This window comes from Typopeltis vanoorti, chromosome 7 (assembly GCF_054136105.1).
Source record: "Typopeltis vanoorti isolate ZY-2024b chromosome 7, IOZ_Tvanoo_1.0, whole genome shotgun sequence".
NCBI lineage: Eukaryota > Metazoa > Arthropoda > Arachnida > Uropygi > Thelyphonidae > Typopeltis > Typopeltis vanoorti.
Genome location: NC_143555.1, coordinates 98,156,053 through 98,173,418, shown reverse-complemented (window position 1 = coordinate 98,173,418; position 17,366 = coordinate 98,156,053). Strand labels below are relative to the sequence as shown.

The following is a 17,366-nucleotide window of genomic DNA, read 5'->3' as shown; positions in this document are numbered from 1 at the left end:
GTGTTTATTATTATTAATACGATTATTGTATTTTAAGCATTAAAAGTTAGATTATCTGTTTTCATTAATTTGGCCCTCTAGCGGTTGTATCCTTTCTTGTCAGTTATTATTTTGTTTACTTTAAATGCCGGTGAATTGTGTTATTTATTATAAAAAATACGTTCAAGTAGGTTTTTGAAAAGTTGATTTCCGGTCAAAATCGTGTGATAGCTAAAACAGCTGTAACAATACTTTAAAGAGTAAATTAAATTTTAAATTCCAATATAAACTAAATTATTTTTGATTTGTTCTGGAAACAGAGGAGAATCAGATATTACATTTAGGAGAGAGCAGCTGATCCGTAAGTATCACAGTTTTTAACTTCACAATGCACTAACTTCTCGGTGCACAAGTGTAATAAGATAATAGATATTATTGACGCCTATAGATTACAAGCGAGAAAATACCCTTCCCCCACACGCTGTTTGTTTATTGTATTTTTCAAAACATCGATGATGAATGCGTATATTTAAATGACGTTAAATCGGATGATTTCCGCTGAAAGGTAGTAGTATATTATAAGGTTAGTATTTGTGAAATGGATTTCCTGGAAAGGTGCGCATTATATCCTGGCTTACATCAGGCATGAATTTTATGCGAAGTCGTTTGTGTTTCAAACATTACAGTACATACTGAAAATTCGCAATTTCACAACATTGCAAATTGTCAGTCTTATGTTTAATATTCCAGATCCATCGTGGGATGTACGCTTTTATCTTTTTGACGTGGAGTATAACATTTAGATATTAACAAAATGCAAATACAAAGAAGGGGATTACAGCAAACATCGTTTATAATATGAACATATTAAAATGGTAACTTGATGAGAAGAATACTAGCACTATGAAACTATCTAGTTATCATCCTTCAATGGAATCACTTTCATCTCCTCCCCAGTGTGCATATATTTACATATAAAACCAATAGGTACACTTATTTTGGCTTCAAGATTTATTGCTGTTTTTATGACAGTCAGTGGTATATTATTGTACTTACCTATACCACTATATGTTGAAATCATAAAAAAAAACTGGATTGTGTTTGTATTCATTTTTAATACTAGAAATCCAGTTATTACTGATTGTGTTTAACCGGATCACAAAGTGAATAATTCTGTACTTTGATATATTTTCAAATATGTTAAATTGCTATTTCTTATCTGAAACATTCAAATTTTTTAAAGAAAAATCATTCTGGAAATCTTAGGCTATTTTCAAGGTTTTCTTATTAGGGAATATTGAGGGTGGATAATGTTTCATGTGTGTCCAATGCAGCAAAGCAAGGGCACAAGTGTGTACAGAAAATACAGCAAAACTTTTAAAAAAAAGTCTTTTTTTTACATATTAATATTTATTAATGCATTTTTGAAAAAAAAAAAAAAACTAAATAATTAGCATTTTCTCAGAGGTTCAGAACTACTTATTGCATCACTGTCCACTTGGAGTAATTTCCCAATTCCCCCCCCCTCCACACAGAGACAATAAAATTAATGCCCATTGAACATATATATAACTTTAACTGCTTTGTTCCATAAGTTTAACCATAAATGAAAGCACTGGCTTCTACTTTGTGAAAAAATAGTATATTAATCGATTTTGCTTAAACTAATAAATATTGCTCATTAGTATATATGAACATTTTTCTTAGGTAAAATCTAAAAGTAAATGTTTATTCAGTGACTGATCTGTTAGAATATCAAATTTTGAAATTTTTTGGTGAACACTTGCAGCTCTATTATTATTATTATTACTACTAGTACTACTACTACTACTTTGCATTTCCTTCCAGTCCCGTCACTTTTCAATCGAATGTAATCCTTAAGTTATGCTACACAACAGTTTTCTCACTCTTCAGTCCACTGAACTCCACTCTATCCATTAAATATATTTTTGTGTATTACTTATATATATTTCTAGATCAGTATGCATGCCATTGCAGGATGTAAAACCCAAAATTTAGGAAGAAAACCTTGCAAACACTATATGTGATCATCTAACATATCTTCAGCTATATAACAGCTATATAAATATTTCTTGATGTCATGATAAGATTCCATCCCAGGTTTTTTTCATTCTTCTTCTTCTTTTTTCTTTTCAGCCATTTTCTGTCCACTGCTCGACAAAGGCCTCCTCCAGTTCTTTCCACCTTTCTCTGTTCTTGGCAATGGTTGACCAACTTTCCCCAATAAACTCTGACAGTTCATCACTCCACCTTCTTTTAGGACGTCCTCGGCTTCGTTTCCCTTCTTTAGGAATCCATTTCGTAAGTATGGTGGTCCATCACTCATGTTCTCTTCTGGATAAATGTCCGGCCCATTTCCATTTTAGTCGCTTGTGGTGAAGAATGATGTCAGTGATGCGAGTCTGGCTTCTTATCCAGGTGTTTCGCTTCTTATCTTTTAATGTGATGTCTAGCATCAACCTCTCCATTTTTCTTTGAGTTGTTAATTTATTTGCCAATGCTCTTGTTAGCGACCAAGTTTTGCAACCATATGAGATGACTGGAAGTATACACTGGTTAAATGTCTTCTTTTTTAAACAGAGCGGGACATCATCATTTTGAAAACTGTTTTTCAATTTTCTGAATGCACTCCAGGCAAGTTGAACTCTCCTATTTATTTCCTTTTGGAGTCCACAGTTTAGGTCAATGAGATGACCTAAGTATGTATATGAAGAGACGCTTTCCAAAAAAATTGTTTTCTATTATTATGTTTTTTGGTGTTACTAAACGATTAAACATGATTTTAGTTTTTTTCTCTGTTTATCTTTAGTCCGACTTTTCTGCTTTCATGATATAGGTCTTCTATCATTATATTAAGGTCTTCTGGAGTGTTTGCAAAAATTATGATATCATCTGCATATTTTAGATGTGTTAAGTTTCTGTTATTAATTTTTATACCAAGGTTTGTCTAGTTTATATTATTAAATATTTCTTGAAAGACTGCTTAAAGATTTTGAGTGATAGAGAGTCTCCTTGTCGGACAATTTTTTCAATTGATATTTTATTGCTACTCACGTGAAGTTGGATTGTTGCTGTTGCAGTGAGGTATATTGCGTGGAGGAGGTCCATATATTCTCCAGGAACTCCCTGATTCTGGAGTGCAATGATTATTGTGTTAGTTTTGATGGAATCAAATGCTTTTTCATAATCAATGAAGGCTAAACAGAGAGGCAATTGGTTTTCTTCTGCTTTTTCTATTATTTGTTTTACTGCATGAATATGATCAGCTGTGTTCAAGCCTTTAAGGAATCCTGCTTGTTCTACTGGTTGATTTGAGTCTAGAAGAGGTGTTAACTTGTTTGTTATTACTTTTGTGAGAATTTTGTACAGATTAGAGAGAATACTAATTGGTCTATAGTTCTTTACTTCTTCTTTATCCCCTTTTTTAAATAACAGTATCAGAGTAGCATTTTTCCAATGTTCTGGTATCTTTCCCTCTTCTAGGCATAAATTTAGTAAGTTTGTGACATGGTGAATTATATTGTTTCCTCTCCATTTAATTAATTCTATGTGAATTAGGTCTTCACCAGGACATTTTCCATTTTTCATTTGTTTTAATGCTTGTTTTATTTCATCTGAAGCGAATGGGTGGATAAATTTCATATGCGATGGAGAGGAGTTATTTACATTTGATTTATCTGTTGAAGGATCACTATAGAGTTCTTTATAAAATTCTTCTAACCTGCGTAGGATTTGTTCTTGGTTCCTTATGGTAGTTCCATTCTTATCTTTTATTGCAGTTATTTGACTTTTGCCAACTGATAAATATTTTCTTAGTATTTTCATATTTTTATTGTTTTCGATTATTTCTTTTATTTTTTTAGTGTTATAAGATCTTATTTCATTTCTCATCTTTTTCCTTATTGTTTCACATACGTCTGCATATTCCATTTTAGAAATTAAGTTTTTGTCTTGTTTCATATTGTCTCTTTTTTAGTAGTTGTAGGGTTTCCTCTGAAAGTTTATGGTCTTTTTGTTGTTTTTGAATTCGTTGGCTGTTGAGATTATTACTGCCGTTAGGTTTTTGCTTATGTCTACTTCTTCAAATATATTTATTAATTCTCGTTTTTGATTGAGTTTTTCTTCATAAACCTTCTTGTTTTCGATAGGGTTTAAGTTAAAACTTCTTGATTTTTTGTTGTTTAGCCATTTTATTCTTTCCAATTTGGGGTTTATTTTAATTTTGGCTCTGACCAGTCTGTGGTCACTTCCTGTTTTTATTTGATTTTGTACTGAAGTATCTTGAACTATTTCTTTATTATTACACAGTGTATAATCTATTTCATTTTTTATTTCTCCGTTTGGACTTCTCCATGTTCATTTTCTTTTGAGGGCTTTCTTAAAAAATGTATTTATAGCATAAGCTTGTTACTGATAGAGAATTCTGTAAGGGCCATTCCCGAGTTGCTGCTTGTACCATATATGTATGGCCCTATTGTATCTATTTGGTGAATGGGATGACCTACTTTGGCATTAAAATCGCCCATTACTATAGTAAAGTTTTGATTGCTATTTCTTTTTTTTATCTAGAGTGTGCTGCAGTGAGTCATAAAATGCATCTATCTCTTCATCAGTGTGAGATGAGGTGGGACCATATATTTGGATGATCCAGATTTTAAGTTTAGAGTTTATTTTAAGTGTAATTTCAATTATTCTTTCATCTGTATAATTAAATTCTTCTATAAGGTGCCTAATTGTTTTCAAAATTAGAAATCCCACTCCGTATTGTCCTTTAGTTTTCCCATAATAGCATAGGTAGTCTCCATTTTTTAGTTTTATTAAATGTTCATCCTGCCTGCAAACTTCACTTAAACCTATGATGTTCCATTTAATATGTTTTAGTTCTTGCTGTAAGATGGTAAGGTCTTCCTCTTCCTTAAGCGTTCGACAATTAAATGTTACTATATAGAGGAAAAGATGATTACTGTTATATTTATGAGTTCTTTGGGATATTCCAGTATTGCTTATTATTTGGAAAAGCTTCCCCACTGCATCATTCATTGGTCTCCATAAATGGTTTCAATCAGAGTAGTCATATAGTTGGGGAAATTTAGTCGTGATTGCCCATTCTGGCCCTGGGCTTTACGGCCTTTCTTTGTTCTTCTTGGCATTGTAGTGGAGGGGTTGTGGCCTAATCTCCCACACTGGCCACATTATTATTATTATTATTATTATTTGACACCTCCAGGGAGTCCAAAGACTCATCGAGGGAGAGTGTGCCAACAGCATCGAACGATTGGCCCCCTTTCAACTACTAACCGTGCTCAAACTTACTTAACTGAGCCATTAGTAGCAGAGGCTCTACCAATCGACCAACCTTTGCACATGTTAGCATATCCGCTCTCCAGCCAAATGGCTGCTTGTTCGAATCCTGCCATGGGCATGGATGTTTGTGATTGTCTGTGGAAATACTAGTGGTGGTGGTGTGCGGTAGATGGCGTTGGTGTAGTTGCGGTCAGTTGGCGAATGATGGTGGATGGTGGAGACAGAGTTGTAGAGCAGGTGCCTTCCCTCGATGAGGCTTTGGACTCCCTGGAGGTGTCAAATAATAATAATAATCAAGTCTTGGGAGATGCATTTTATAGCTTTCTGCCAGCTATAAAATGCATCTCCCAAGCTATAAAATGCATCTATGCTTAGTATCAACTTTGCCATGGCTCATTACGACACCGTTTCCTGGGGGGGGGGATCCACGTGGAGGCATGATACTAAGATTTCCTGGGTATGGCCCTCCAGACTTACCGAAATATTGGCACTGCCATCTATATCAGTTCCATCAGGGTTTTTGACCATGTTGTAGGTTGCCAGCCCACCACAGAAATCCATCCCAGGCTTAACTGTGCTCAACATGCTACAAGCATGACTGATGGCTAGTCAGCCAAGATCCTGGTAGGAGAACACAGCTAATCCCCCTTATTTCTTTTTTTCATTAAAGATGAGATGCCATATTGATCTTACTGTACTATTAAGGTGCTTATATTTTGCAAATAAATAAATCTGCATTTTTTTTTTTGCAAATAATCTGCATTATCTGAATACATAATATTATCTATGCAGATAATGCTATCTTTTTAAATGAAATAATCTGCTACAGACCTTTGAGTGTCTTTAACCAAATGAAACAGTTGTGAGAAATGGTGTGAAAATCAGTATTAACAAGATAAAAAGTTGTAAAAATGGGCAGGGAAATACACAACTTTATTCTCAGTATAGTAGAGAACATATACAACATGTAAAAATTTCAGCTATTTAGCCAAAACTTTCACTGAAAATGTACATGAAATATGCAAACAGCTAATAAAATAAGTAAGGCTGATGATAGTTTAATAAAGTTTTATGTAGACAAGAAAGAACTAACTAAAACACCTTAGTATTCAAGCCCATTCAGCTTGAATGGGCTTGAATACTAAGGTTCTTCAACTTGAATAGTATTCAAGTATTCAGCTTGAATACTCGAATACTAAGCATATGCAGTGGCAGTGCATATGAGCAGCAAAGCTAAGCTCAAACAAATTGATGACCAGCACTGTAAAGCAAATTCACCTTTGCCTGTGAATGAACTGCGCAACCTAATCGCATCAATGGTATATGACTTGATGGAGGCCAAAAACAAAAAATTCAATGCCGTTATTTTGAACTTTCTGACGGAAAAGGGAAAATCATTAAAAGAAGACATCAACGAATTAGCAGAAGAAAATGCAACACAAATTCTAAAAATATCATCAGGTGCCATCATTTCGGGCCCATAAATAAAAGAAAGGATGGAACGAACTTTCCATGCCTCGTAAAAGTGACTCGTGACACTCTGACAAGCACATGGAAACCAGTATGCAGGCACTGCATAGGAAATGTGCAAGACCCTTGCAGTCAGATATATGCCTCACAGAATCTTGCTTATCCACTTCACCAACATCTGTAGCCTAAACTCCAACCTTCCACTACCACCTTCAGTCTACCAAACCCCACTTACTCTTTCTGGCAGAAACTCAAATCTCACCTTCCCCAGCACTATTTATCTCAACCTTCCAAACTACACACCCTTTAACTCTTTTCGACCCAAGGTTGGCGTCTTTGCATACTTTTGCAAAGTATTTGCTCTGACATACCTTGCAAGAGAGCACCTAACCTTGAATTGCCCAACTTTGACCTTCTTTGGTGGAAAATATCCCTTTCCCACTCAGTTAAATTCATTTGCTGTCTCTATCACTCCACCCCAATGCAACCAACCACTCTGAGCTCTTTGATTTCCTCTCCCTAAAAATTGATTTTCTCCAGTCCCACTTTCTCGATAGCAAAATTATCCTCCTAGGAGATTTTAACGTCCCCAACACCAGCTGGCTTTCCTCCTCCAGTTGTACCAATATTGCAAGCAGAGATGCTGAAACATTTGCTATCAGTAACGACCTTACACAACTTGTTCAAATGCCAACCAGAATACCAGATAACCTGAAACACTCCCCAGACACCCTAGATCTCTTCCTCACCAATGAGCTTTCCAAACACAGAGTGAAAGTAGTGCTCATCTCCTCCCCCATGCAACGATGCTTACACATACACCAAGAGTCATTTGGCATTATAACAGTGCCAAGTGGAACAGCCTCCACAACTTCTATGCCCCATTCCCATGGTTAGACTATTACTTCCGGCCTTCCAGCCCAAACTTATCGCAAAAGTAATCCTCACCAGCATGGAAACATACATTCCCCACACTACTCTGAACTGCCATTCCCTAACTAAACTCTGTTATCCAAAAGATGTGCTAAGGCTGTACAAATGAAAAACCAAACGTCCTATAACTGGCTCAAATCATATCCCATCCTCCTTGACAGTTTATACTGAAGCCTGAAATAGATGCCAAAAAAACAATCAATGCTTCCAAAACAGAGTTCAAAAGAGCAAAAAAGTAGTCATCTGTCCAAATGGCAGCTGAGCCTTTTGGTCTCTCATCAAAGCAATTGGCCGAAACTTCTGCCCAACACTATTCCCACCCTTATCATATCCAGATGGCTCTATTGCATCATCACCCACAGAAAAAGCCAATCTTCTGGCTTCATACTTTGCTTCATGCATAACTGACAATGGTAAATGTCCCCCCCCCCCCCCAACCATTCCAGATGCCTAACATACAATGTCCCTTATATCCTTTTGCCAGGAAGAGATCAGAAAAATACTGTCCAAATTAGACATCTGCAAAAAAGTCGCCTGGACCTGGTGGCATTTCTCCAATTGTTCTGAAAGTTTGTGCATCAGACATTTGTATATCCTATCCTATGCTGCCTATATATACTCTCTTACTGCACTGGTATCTATCACACAACCTGGAAACTGGCCTAAATTCAACCCATTCCCAAGAAGGGCAACAAGTCACTGCTGTCTGACTACTGCCCTATGTCACTTACCTCAGTCCTGTCTAAAGTAAAGGAAAAATCATCATTTCTCAACTCCTATAGTACCTTGAAGGCACCCACCTAATAAACAACTGCCAGTATGGATTCCTTCGCTGCCGATCAACAGGAGATCTGCTCACCTGTCACCCATCTCTGGACAAATACTATGGAGAAGTTTGGCGAATCTAAAGTGGTTGCACTTGATGTCTCCAAAGAATTTGACCAAGTCTGGTACAAAGACTTACCAACAAACGACCATCATTTGGGCTGTCTCAGGACTTCTGTAGTTGGATTGCCAACTACAGAAGTCACACACAGTGTGCATCTGGATGCACACTGTGTGTGATGGTGGATGGTTCCTTATCCTCTCATCATTCAACTAATGCCAGGGTTGATATATCAGTGGCCTATTTCAGTTGACCTCCAATCCAATACACAGTTTTGCAGATGACAGCACATTGCACTCCTCCCTTTCATTTGATAAACCTTACTCTACACAACTCATCTCAACCTGCAGAGGTTGATGATGAGTTGTGTAGAGTAAGGTTTATCAAATGCCCTCACCACTGCCCTTAATTCTGATCTTTGAGCTATCCTCCAATGGGGTTCAGATAACCTCATTAATTTCAATGCTAATAAAACCCAGTTCTGTCCTATTTCTCATTAAAAAAAAAAAAAAAAAATTCCAGTATTATTTTTGACTAAACCCAAATTTCCAGATAATCTGAAATTTCTCTTCTTGGAATTACCCTGAAATCAAACCTCTTCTGGCATAAACACATCACAACCATTGCATCCTCAGCTTCAAAAAAACTAGAATTTGTCTTTCGCTCAAGATGTTTCTTCACCCCAAGTGGCGTAGCTAGAGCTGTTGCCACCTGGGGCGATCCCTGAGTTTGCCGCCCCTCTCAGTACACACCAAAAATATTACAAAAAGTCAGAACGACGTATAGGGAAATCAAGTAAAACTTTAATTCCAACATTCTAAAATGTTATTTTTCTTGCTTTTCTGTTAGCAAAATCATCGATGACATTGGCGAAGTCTATTTCATAATAATGTAGGTAATTCTTAATCAATTTTATTTAGAAAAATTCCTCTCACAACTAGCAACACTTACAGCAGTTGTGAGGAAAATTTGCTGTAGTATTACAATATTTGGAACCGAGTTCTCGGGACTGTATTTTAGAATTAACTGCAAAAGTTCAAAAAGGTTCAAAGTGCTGCCAGGGGCGGACCGCCCCCTCTGCACCCCCCCCCCCCCAGCTATGCCACTGTTCACTCCTGAACAGCTGCTAACATTATATAAATCACAAATCCACCCAGCTATTGAATACTGCTCTCACATAGAGTGGGGCCTCTAAAAACTCCCTCAAAGTGCTTGACTCAATACAGAAGAGAGCAGTTAGACTTATTAATGACTCATCTTTTACCAACTCATTTTCGCACAGACGTTTGGTTTCCACAATATGTATATTCTACAAATATTTCCATGGGAAATGCTCATCTAAAATAACATCAATAATTCCCCCACTTAGTACTAAACTCATTGGAACACATGCAGCTGCTGCTCAACATCCCTTCACAGTGCATCTTGAAACAAACAGAACAAGTTTCTTTTCCTCTTCCTTCATCACTGTAGCTGCTGTATTGTGGAACAGTCTTCCCTTGTTGTGTTTCTCAAGGAATACAATATACAGTCTTTCATATCAAATGTAAACAAGTTCTTCCTTTCCCAATCCACTACCCATATATGGTACTAATGTACTATTGGTTGATCAACCAACACCTCTCTTGTACGGGCACAACATTTAAAAAAAAAAAAAAAAAAGCATCTGAACATTGTGTCAGAAATAATGTTTATAATCAAACACTGAATACTAAAGATTTGAGGGTGCTTAAAAATTATGGAAATGAACAGATTATATTACTAGTAGAAAGATATTAAAATGAATATATTTTCAAGGAATTGACATTATTAACATTTAGTAATGTGTGTAAGTGGAGCTAATCTGAGGTGGTGGTGTCACTTAATCAGAATGGAAGATGAAAGGGTAACAAAATAGTATTAAAGCAAAAATGACAGGGAAAAAAAAACCACCTATAGGAAGGCTAAGCTGCTTATAGATGGATGTAATTTGGACTGCAATAGAAGCAAGTTAAAAGCTGACCAAATTAGAGGGGGTATGAATAATAAATGAATCCAAAAGAATTGTTAATAAGAAACTAAATATTATAGTAATATCATCTTAGTTAATAGTATCCTGTAATCCACTTGGAAATATATATCTTATAAATTGTTCCTTGTTTGAGTTCTCACTCTTGTATTTCCACATGATTTAACCATAGTTTAAAATCTTTCGTTATAAATCTATAATAGACTTATAGTAATAATAGCAACAAAAAATTATTATACTGGCACCTCCATGGAGTCTGAAGACTCATCGAGACCCAAACTATCTATACAATCTATTGTACCTCTCCTTGAACCCATCAGCAGACTCTGGTAACCCATAGGATTGATGGGTTACCAGTTTACCATTCATTCACAACTCTCCAAGCAAAAAATCTAATCCTTCCACCCTACTAACTACACCTTTATTCAACTTCCGGTCAAGTGCTGAAACATTTCCCCTGCATCAATCCTATAAAACTTTTTAAGTAGATAGTTTGGGTCTCGATGAGTCTTCAGACTCCATGGAGGTGCCCGTGTTTCTATCATATCCAATGTTTCTATCACATCCCCCCCTTTTTTTCTCCCATCAAGTTCTCCTATGTAGTTTGTGGGTTCTCTATCGAGAACCGACCGACTACTTACCATCTTGGTCGCTCCCCTCTGAATCTTCTCCACCATTTACTTCCTCTTCCCCCAAGAAACCCAGGAACCAGACCTGAGCACAGTAATCCAGATGCAGACATATCAAGCCTTATAAAGGGGAATAACAACATCCTTATCTCTGCTTATTAGTGTGTTTTTCAATAACCAAGTAATCATATGAGCAACCTTAACAATATGTCCTCTAAACTTTAACTCTGTCTACCACCACTCCTAAATCTATAGCTTCGTCTCTTTCCTGGAGTAATCAGTGTGGTATACAGCTTGTGATCTGTTTATCCTAAAATGCATAACTTTACATTTTTTCACATTAAACTGGTACTCATTATCATTTGTCCTGACACACAACACACTCACTCACTCACTCACTCTCTCTCATGGTGAGTAGAAAAAATGCCAGCTGATTAGTAGCTGTAGACTGGAGAAAATAGAATATTTTTTATTTAATAATAAGAAATTAAATTTCTAAACAAAATCTTTTTAAGTTTAAAAAACACAGATGCAGCAGCACTGATCAGGTTATGGAATTCCTGTTGACTTATTGGGACATATCATTAAAAAAAAGAGAAATAATGGGGGAGTACATTTTTTGCCTGGCAAGTAGAATTTTGCATAATTTGTGGAACCCTTGTGCATGTATATTTATATATATATTATTGCCTCTGTATATTTTATTTGTTTCCATTCTGGAATGGTTCCTTTGAGCACGAATAAAAATAACTTCTAGATTTCTGTTGAAGATGCAGTAATATTGGGACTGAACTGTGTATGTTTTTTACAATAAAAACTCTTACTGCATATGATAGTTTTGTGGTATTTTTTATTGTTTTCATCTACTTGGCACTTCTGTTTTTTGTTTTTCTTCTGCAAGTTTCCCTACTTCAGCAAGATAAGAAAGACAACCAATATGAGACAACGAAAGACAAAATAAAATATACAGTTTCTTGCCTACATTAGATATTGTGGTACAAACATTATCAGTTCGAAATCATGCAAACTAGAATAAATACAGTTGTCTCTGAAAAAAAAAAACCAGATATTGTGGAGTGTAATTCTGAGGTTGTCTTTTTAACTATCTAATTAATTTAATATTGCTAATCTGTTTTTTTATTTATTTTTTATTAGTGTCGGCTTCATTTCTTAAACCATTACAATGGCTAAGATTACTTCATAGTCCTTTTCAGAAACCTATTTCGGATGCTCAAAATCGACAATTTGCTATTGTTTATGCACTTGACTTTAGTGCAGTCATGCACACATTTCTTATCTAAATAATGGTTTTTGAAGATGCATTTGTGAAACATTGGCACATTAATTCATTATCAAATTTCTGGCGTGTACCTGCAAGGAGTTTATAGAATACTTATATCAGCCTCACACACACCAGAGGTCCCAACACATGACACAAGAATGCTGTGAGTAAATGGTTAATAGGTTAAGTGTTAGATGAAACAGAGGAATTTGCTTTTGTGTTTTTTGAAAACCTGAAGATTGTAGTCATTGGAGAAAACACTATGAGAAAGACTGTTCCAAAAAAGCAGAGGTGTGGGAAATGAATGAAGAGGATGAAAAGTTGGTTTGAGTTTGGAGTTAAACTGTAAATGGGTGTTGACTGGCAGCTGCTGGTGTTTGCATATAAGAAAGTGGAGAGATTGTAATGGTCAGCTCATAGGAGCATTGCCCATGAAAATATCTATATAAGAGACATAATGGTAGTAACAGAATGTCTATGGGAAAGTGACCAAAGGAGCTGGTGAGGGGAAGGAGGGATAATCAATTAAGCAAATTGCTTGCGTCTGTAAATACTCGACCATTCTGAGGGAAGTTTTAGGACCACCACCCCAAATGTGGGAACAGTATTCTAAGGTTGAGCAGATTTGAGTTTTATAAAGTTATAGGCATAAGTGAGACTTGGTTGATTGAGGATGATATAATGGATGACTGAGGTAATAGCAATAGAATGCGAGAAATATGATGTCTTTAGAGAGGATGAAGGAGAAGGTTTTTCTAATGGCAGCAGGAGGAATTGAAGGAATAGAGTAGAAGTACATCAAGGGAACAGTTATTCAGAGGGCATTTGGAGCTACCTTGTGTGCGATAGAGGTCAACAGGATGAAATATAATTGAGTACTGCTGTATTTCGGGGGGGGGGGGGGGTAAAGGTCAAGTAATATGGATTTCAACTATGGGGACATAGATTGGGAGAAGGAATGAAATTGGGAGAAAGCAGGAAAATAGGCAGGGAAGTGAATGGAATTTATACAGCTCAGCTGGTGAGACATACTTACCTGAGACAGCATGTAATGGAGAGGACACAAGGTTCAAGAGTGCTGTATCAGATCACTGCATCAGAGAACTTAACACTAGCCAATCCAGGCTACACTGCCTCCACTTGGAGAAAGTGATCATATAGTCTTGACCCAGATCACCAGTCATGTAGTTTCTATTAAGAAGTGATATATATGTGGAATTATAATCCAGGTAATTATAACAAGCTGAAGAGACAGCTTTCAGCAGAGCAATGGCATAAGAACTACAAGGGAAGAGAGAGCGTTTGGTGGTAAATTGGAGGTGGTCAAGGGAAGTTTGAAGCAGTGGCGGCCTGTACATATGCATTGCGACACTGCAGCACCCCAAGGAAAAATGAAAAATTTTAATTTTGTTTGTGTTTATAAATAATAACGATGCTTACAACATTATATAAATGCAATACAACATGTTCAAGGTTACAGCTTATGTTTCGACAGTGATTGAATTGTTTGATTAACACTTTAGATTACGAAACAAATACACTGCGATCTAACACAGTCTTGATGTTATCACGTTCAACCAATCGCAGCCAGTCTCGCCGATATTCATTTGCGCTTGTGATTTCACGTTACAAGTCATTCCGACACTGCTCAAACAAGCAGTGTATTGTATGCTTGCGCGCATTATTTCTGTGAGATACGAAACTTTTATTGGTGTTTGTTCGTGGTGAGGGTGAAATATTATTAATAAGCCGATTATTTAAATTAAGGGGATATTAAATCCCACATTGTTTTAAAACCGAATAAGAAACTCAAAGATTGGAATCAGAGAGTTTCATGCCGAATATAGTAAACTATAAAAGTATCGGCGATTACTAGCGTGAGCTAATGCAAGTAGTCCTAGTACGTAGTACAATCTTGGGCAACTCGCAGCAAAGGTGGTAAAGTTCTGATCGCTATTCTTGGTATTTTCCATAATGTAAAAACACATTTCCTAGGAATTCTCATCTCTCATTTTCCTTTCCCCCTCTTTTACCTTACGGTGTCGAGGGTTTATTAATCATCGGACCTGAAACTGTTCACAGGATAAGGTGGTCAGCCCTACGCCCTGGTGTAACCTATGTGGTGTTGAGTTCTCAAGGCTAGTTTGCCTGCTTTGTCGAATGAAAAACCCTATTGTCTCTAAGACTGGCTAACTTGGCTATGCTGTGGAAGATCCTTCAGCTTCTCACGTCTCCGACAGGAATCGAACCTAGGACACTCTTTCCCCAGGCATATGGTTGTGAAGCGCACAGCCACTAGGCTAACCACATGGACAGTTCTTTTAATATGCTGTTATTACATTATGGTGGGAGGTCACTACCCAGACCGGTTTCAGCCTTTTTTGAGGCTTCATCGGTGAGTAGCTAGATCAAATAGATACCAAAGGGTATAGCAAAAATACCCTTTGGTATCTATCTGCAATATGCTGTTATTACATTATGGTGGGAGGTCACTACCCAGACCGGTTTCAGCCTTTATTGAGGCTTCATCAGTGAGTAGCTAGACCAAATTAATACCAAAGGGTATAGCGAAAAGAACTTATATACTCTGTTATACGAGTTGTCTAAAAGGTGCACCCATTAAGTTACTTAAATATAAAGAGCCAATAGGCTTCATTTCTATTGGCTCCTATTGGCTCTTTATATTTAAGTAACTTAATGGTTGCACCTTTTTGACAACTCGTATAGCAGAGTATATAAGTTCTTTTCGCTATACCCTTTGGTATCTATTTGGTCTAGCTACTCACCGATGAAGCCTCAAAAAAGGCTGAAACCGGTCTGGGTAGTGACCTCCCACCATAATGTAATAACAGCATACATTTCTTAGGAAATGTGTTTTTACATTATGGAAAATACCAAGAATAGCGATCAGAACTTTACCACCTTTGCTGCGAGTTGCCCGAGATTGTACTACGTACTAGGACTACTTGCATTAGCTCAAGCTAGTAATCGCCGATACTTTTATAGTTTACTATATTCGGCATGAAACTCTGATTCCAATCTTTGAGTTTCTTATTCGGTTTTAAAACAATGTGGGATTTAATATCCCCTTAATTTAAATAATGTTTATATCGCCGAAATGAAGCCTATTGGCTCTTTATATTTAAATTAATAAGGCCATTTTTTAATATGTAAATTTATTTATTAATAAATTGGTTACTGATTAGGAAAACAAGAATTTTTTTTATTTTATATATGCAGCACCCCCACTTAAAATTTTCACCTGCCACCACTAGTTTGAAGAAAGCGGTATCTGAACATATACCAAGTCAAAAGGAAAATTAAGGTAGAAGTTGGATGAATGAATAGCTTCATTAAGTAGGAGTTGCATACAAGGAAAAGATTCTGAATGAATTATAAAGAAAAGGTGGTCAGTAATGCAAGGCACAGGCAAGAAGGGTGACATGTATATACAGCAAGGAAAGTCAAAGCCAATTATGAGAGAAAGCTAACTGATGAGGCCAGAAGAAATCGTAAAAAGATACTTTGCTATGTGGTGGCAAGTAAAAGAAGGAATGACTATTGAATTACTGAGTGAGTATTTTTTTCAGGGGTGCGCCATCTGAGTGGCGACACTGATGATGGGTGAATAGAGGTTAAAGGAATGGAAGTGCTTAAAATATTGCAGAACCTCAATGCAAACACAGCCATGGAGTTAAATTGCATATTGGACTGTATATTGCAAGAATGTACGGAATTATCAGCTCCTCTGACCAAGCTGTTTAATTTAAGCCTCAGTATGGGGAAAGAGCCAATGAGTGGAAAGAGGACAAAATAATCCCACTGAATGAAGGAGGTTCCAAAACATAAATTAAATTATAGGCCACTCAGCATCTCATGAGTGGTGGTGTTAAGGTATTGGAGAAATCGTTGAAAGACAGAATTTATAATTGATTGAAGAGGAATATGATACTCCATAAGGCTTTGTGAAATGTAGCTTTTGTCCTAGTAATTTGTCTACTTTTTTATAAAGTGACAATGCAGTTGGATTTGTGAAATGGCTACTCATTGATACTGCTAGGCTTTGCAAAGGAACTGAAGATTCTGCATAAGAACTCTATTATATAAATTGGAGCAAATAGGGATAGATATTAATCCTGTGATTTAGATTAGAGTTGACTGATGGATGGACAATCAAAGAGTGGTTTATGGAGGACTTGAGCCCAGAAAAAGGCAAGTGGTGTACCACGTAGTTCAGTACTTGGTCCTCTATTGTTTAATTTGTAGATTAGTGATATAGGAAATGATTTAACAGGAAATATTCAGTTATTTGCTGATCATGCTAAACTGGGAAGGGTAATGGTAAATGAAGGTGATGCAGAGATCCTGCAGGAAGACCTAAACAGACTAGCTGAATGGATAAAGGTTAATGTCTGCCAGTTTTACATGCCCAAGTGTAAGGTGATGCACTTTGGGAAGAGATCAGAAGCTGTGTACTATATTGATGAAAATGAACTGCAGGAAATTGATGAGGGCAGGGGATTTGGTGTGATTATGGACAGGGAGTTGAAATTTTGAGGACATAGTGTGATGGTAACCAAAATGGCACATCAGATTATGTGGTTGTTTAAGAACACTAACAAGCAGGGATAGAGAGGTTATTCCCCCTATTGTTAGTAAAACATTTCCATTACTTAGTCACAAATTTTAGGAAGTTGGCAAATTAAATATGAAATAGACAACACAATTTGCAAAATTAGTATGGTAGAAATCAAATGAATAAATTTATATGGAATAAGTGAGAAATTTGTCAAAATTTTCTGTATATGAGACAGTGTTCAAATCAATTTTAACTTATGTAATGTGAGAACTGAG

At 36.4% G+C, this 17,366-nt stretch overlaps 1 protein-coding gene across 1 annotated transcript in view; it reads left to right on the top strand.

The window, feature by feature from the left end:
• The first annotated feature begins 209 nt into the window (after positions 1–209).
• Positions 210–17,366, top strand: part of LOC150104892 (choline/ethanolamine kinase-like) — a 210,467-nt gene continuing 193,310 nt past the window's right edge. The window contains exon 1 of the mRNA XM_090395413.1: positions 210–340. The gene's annotated coding sequence lies outside the window, so the exon portion shown is untranslated. The remainder of the gene's footprint in view (positions 341–17,366) is intronic.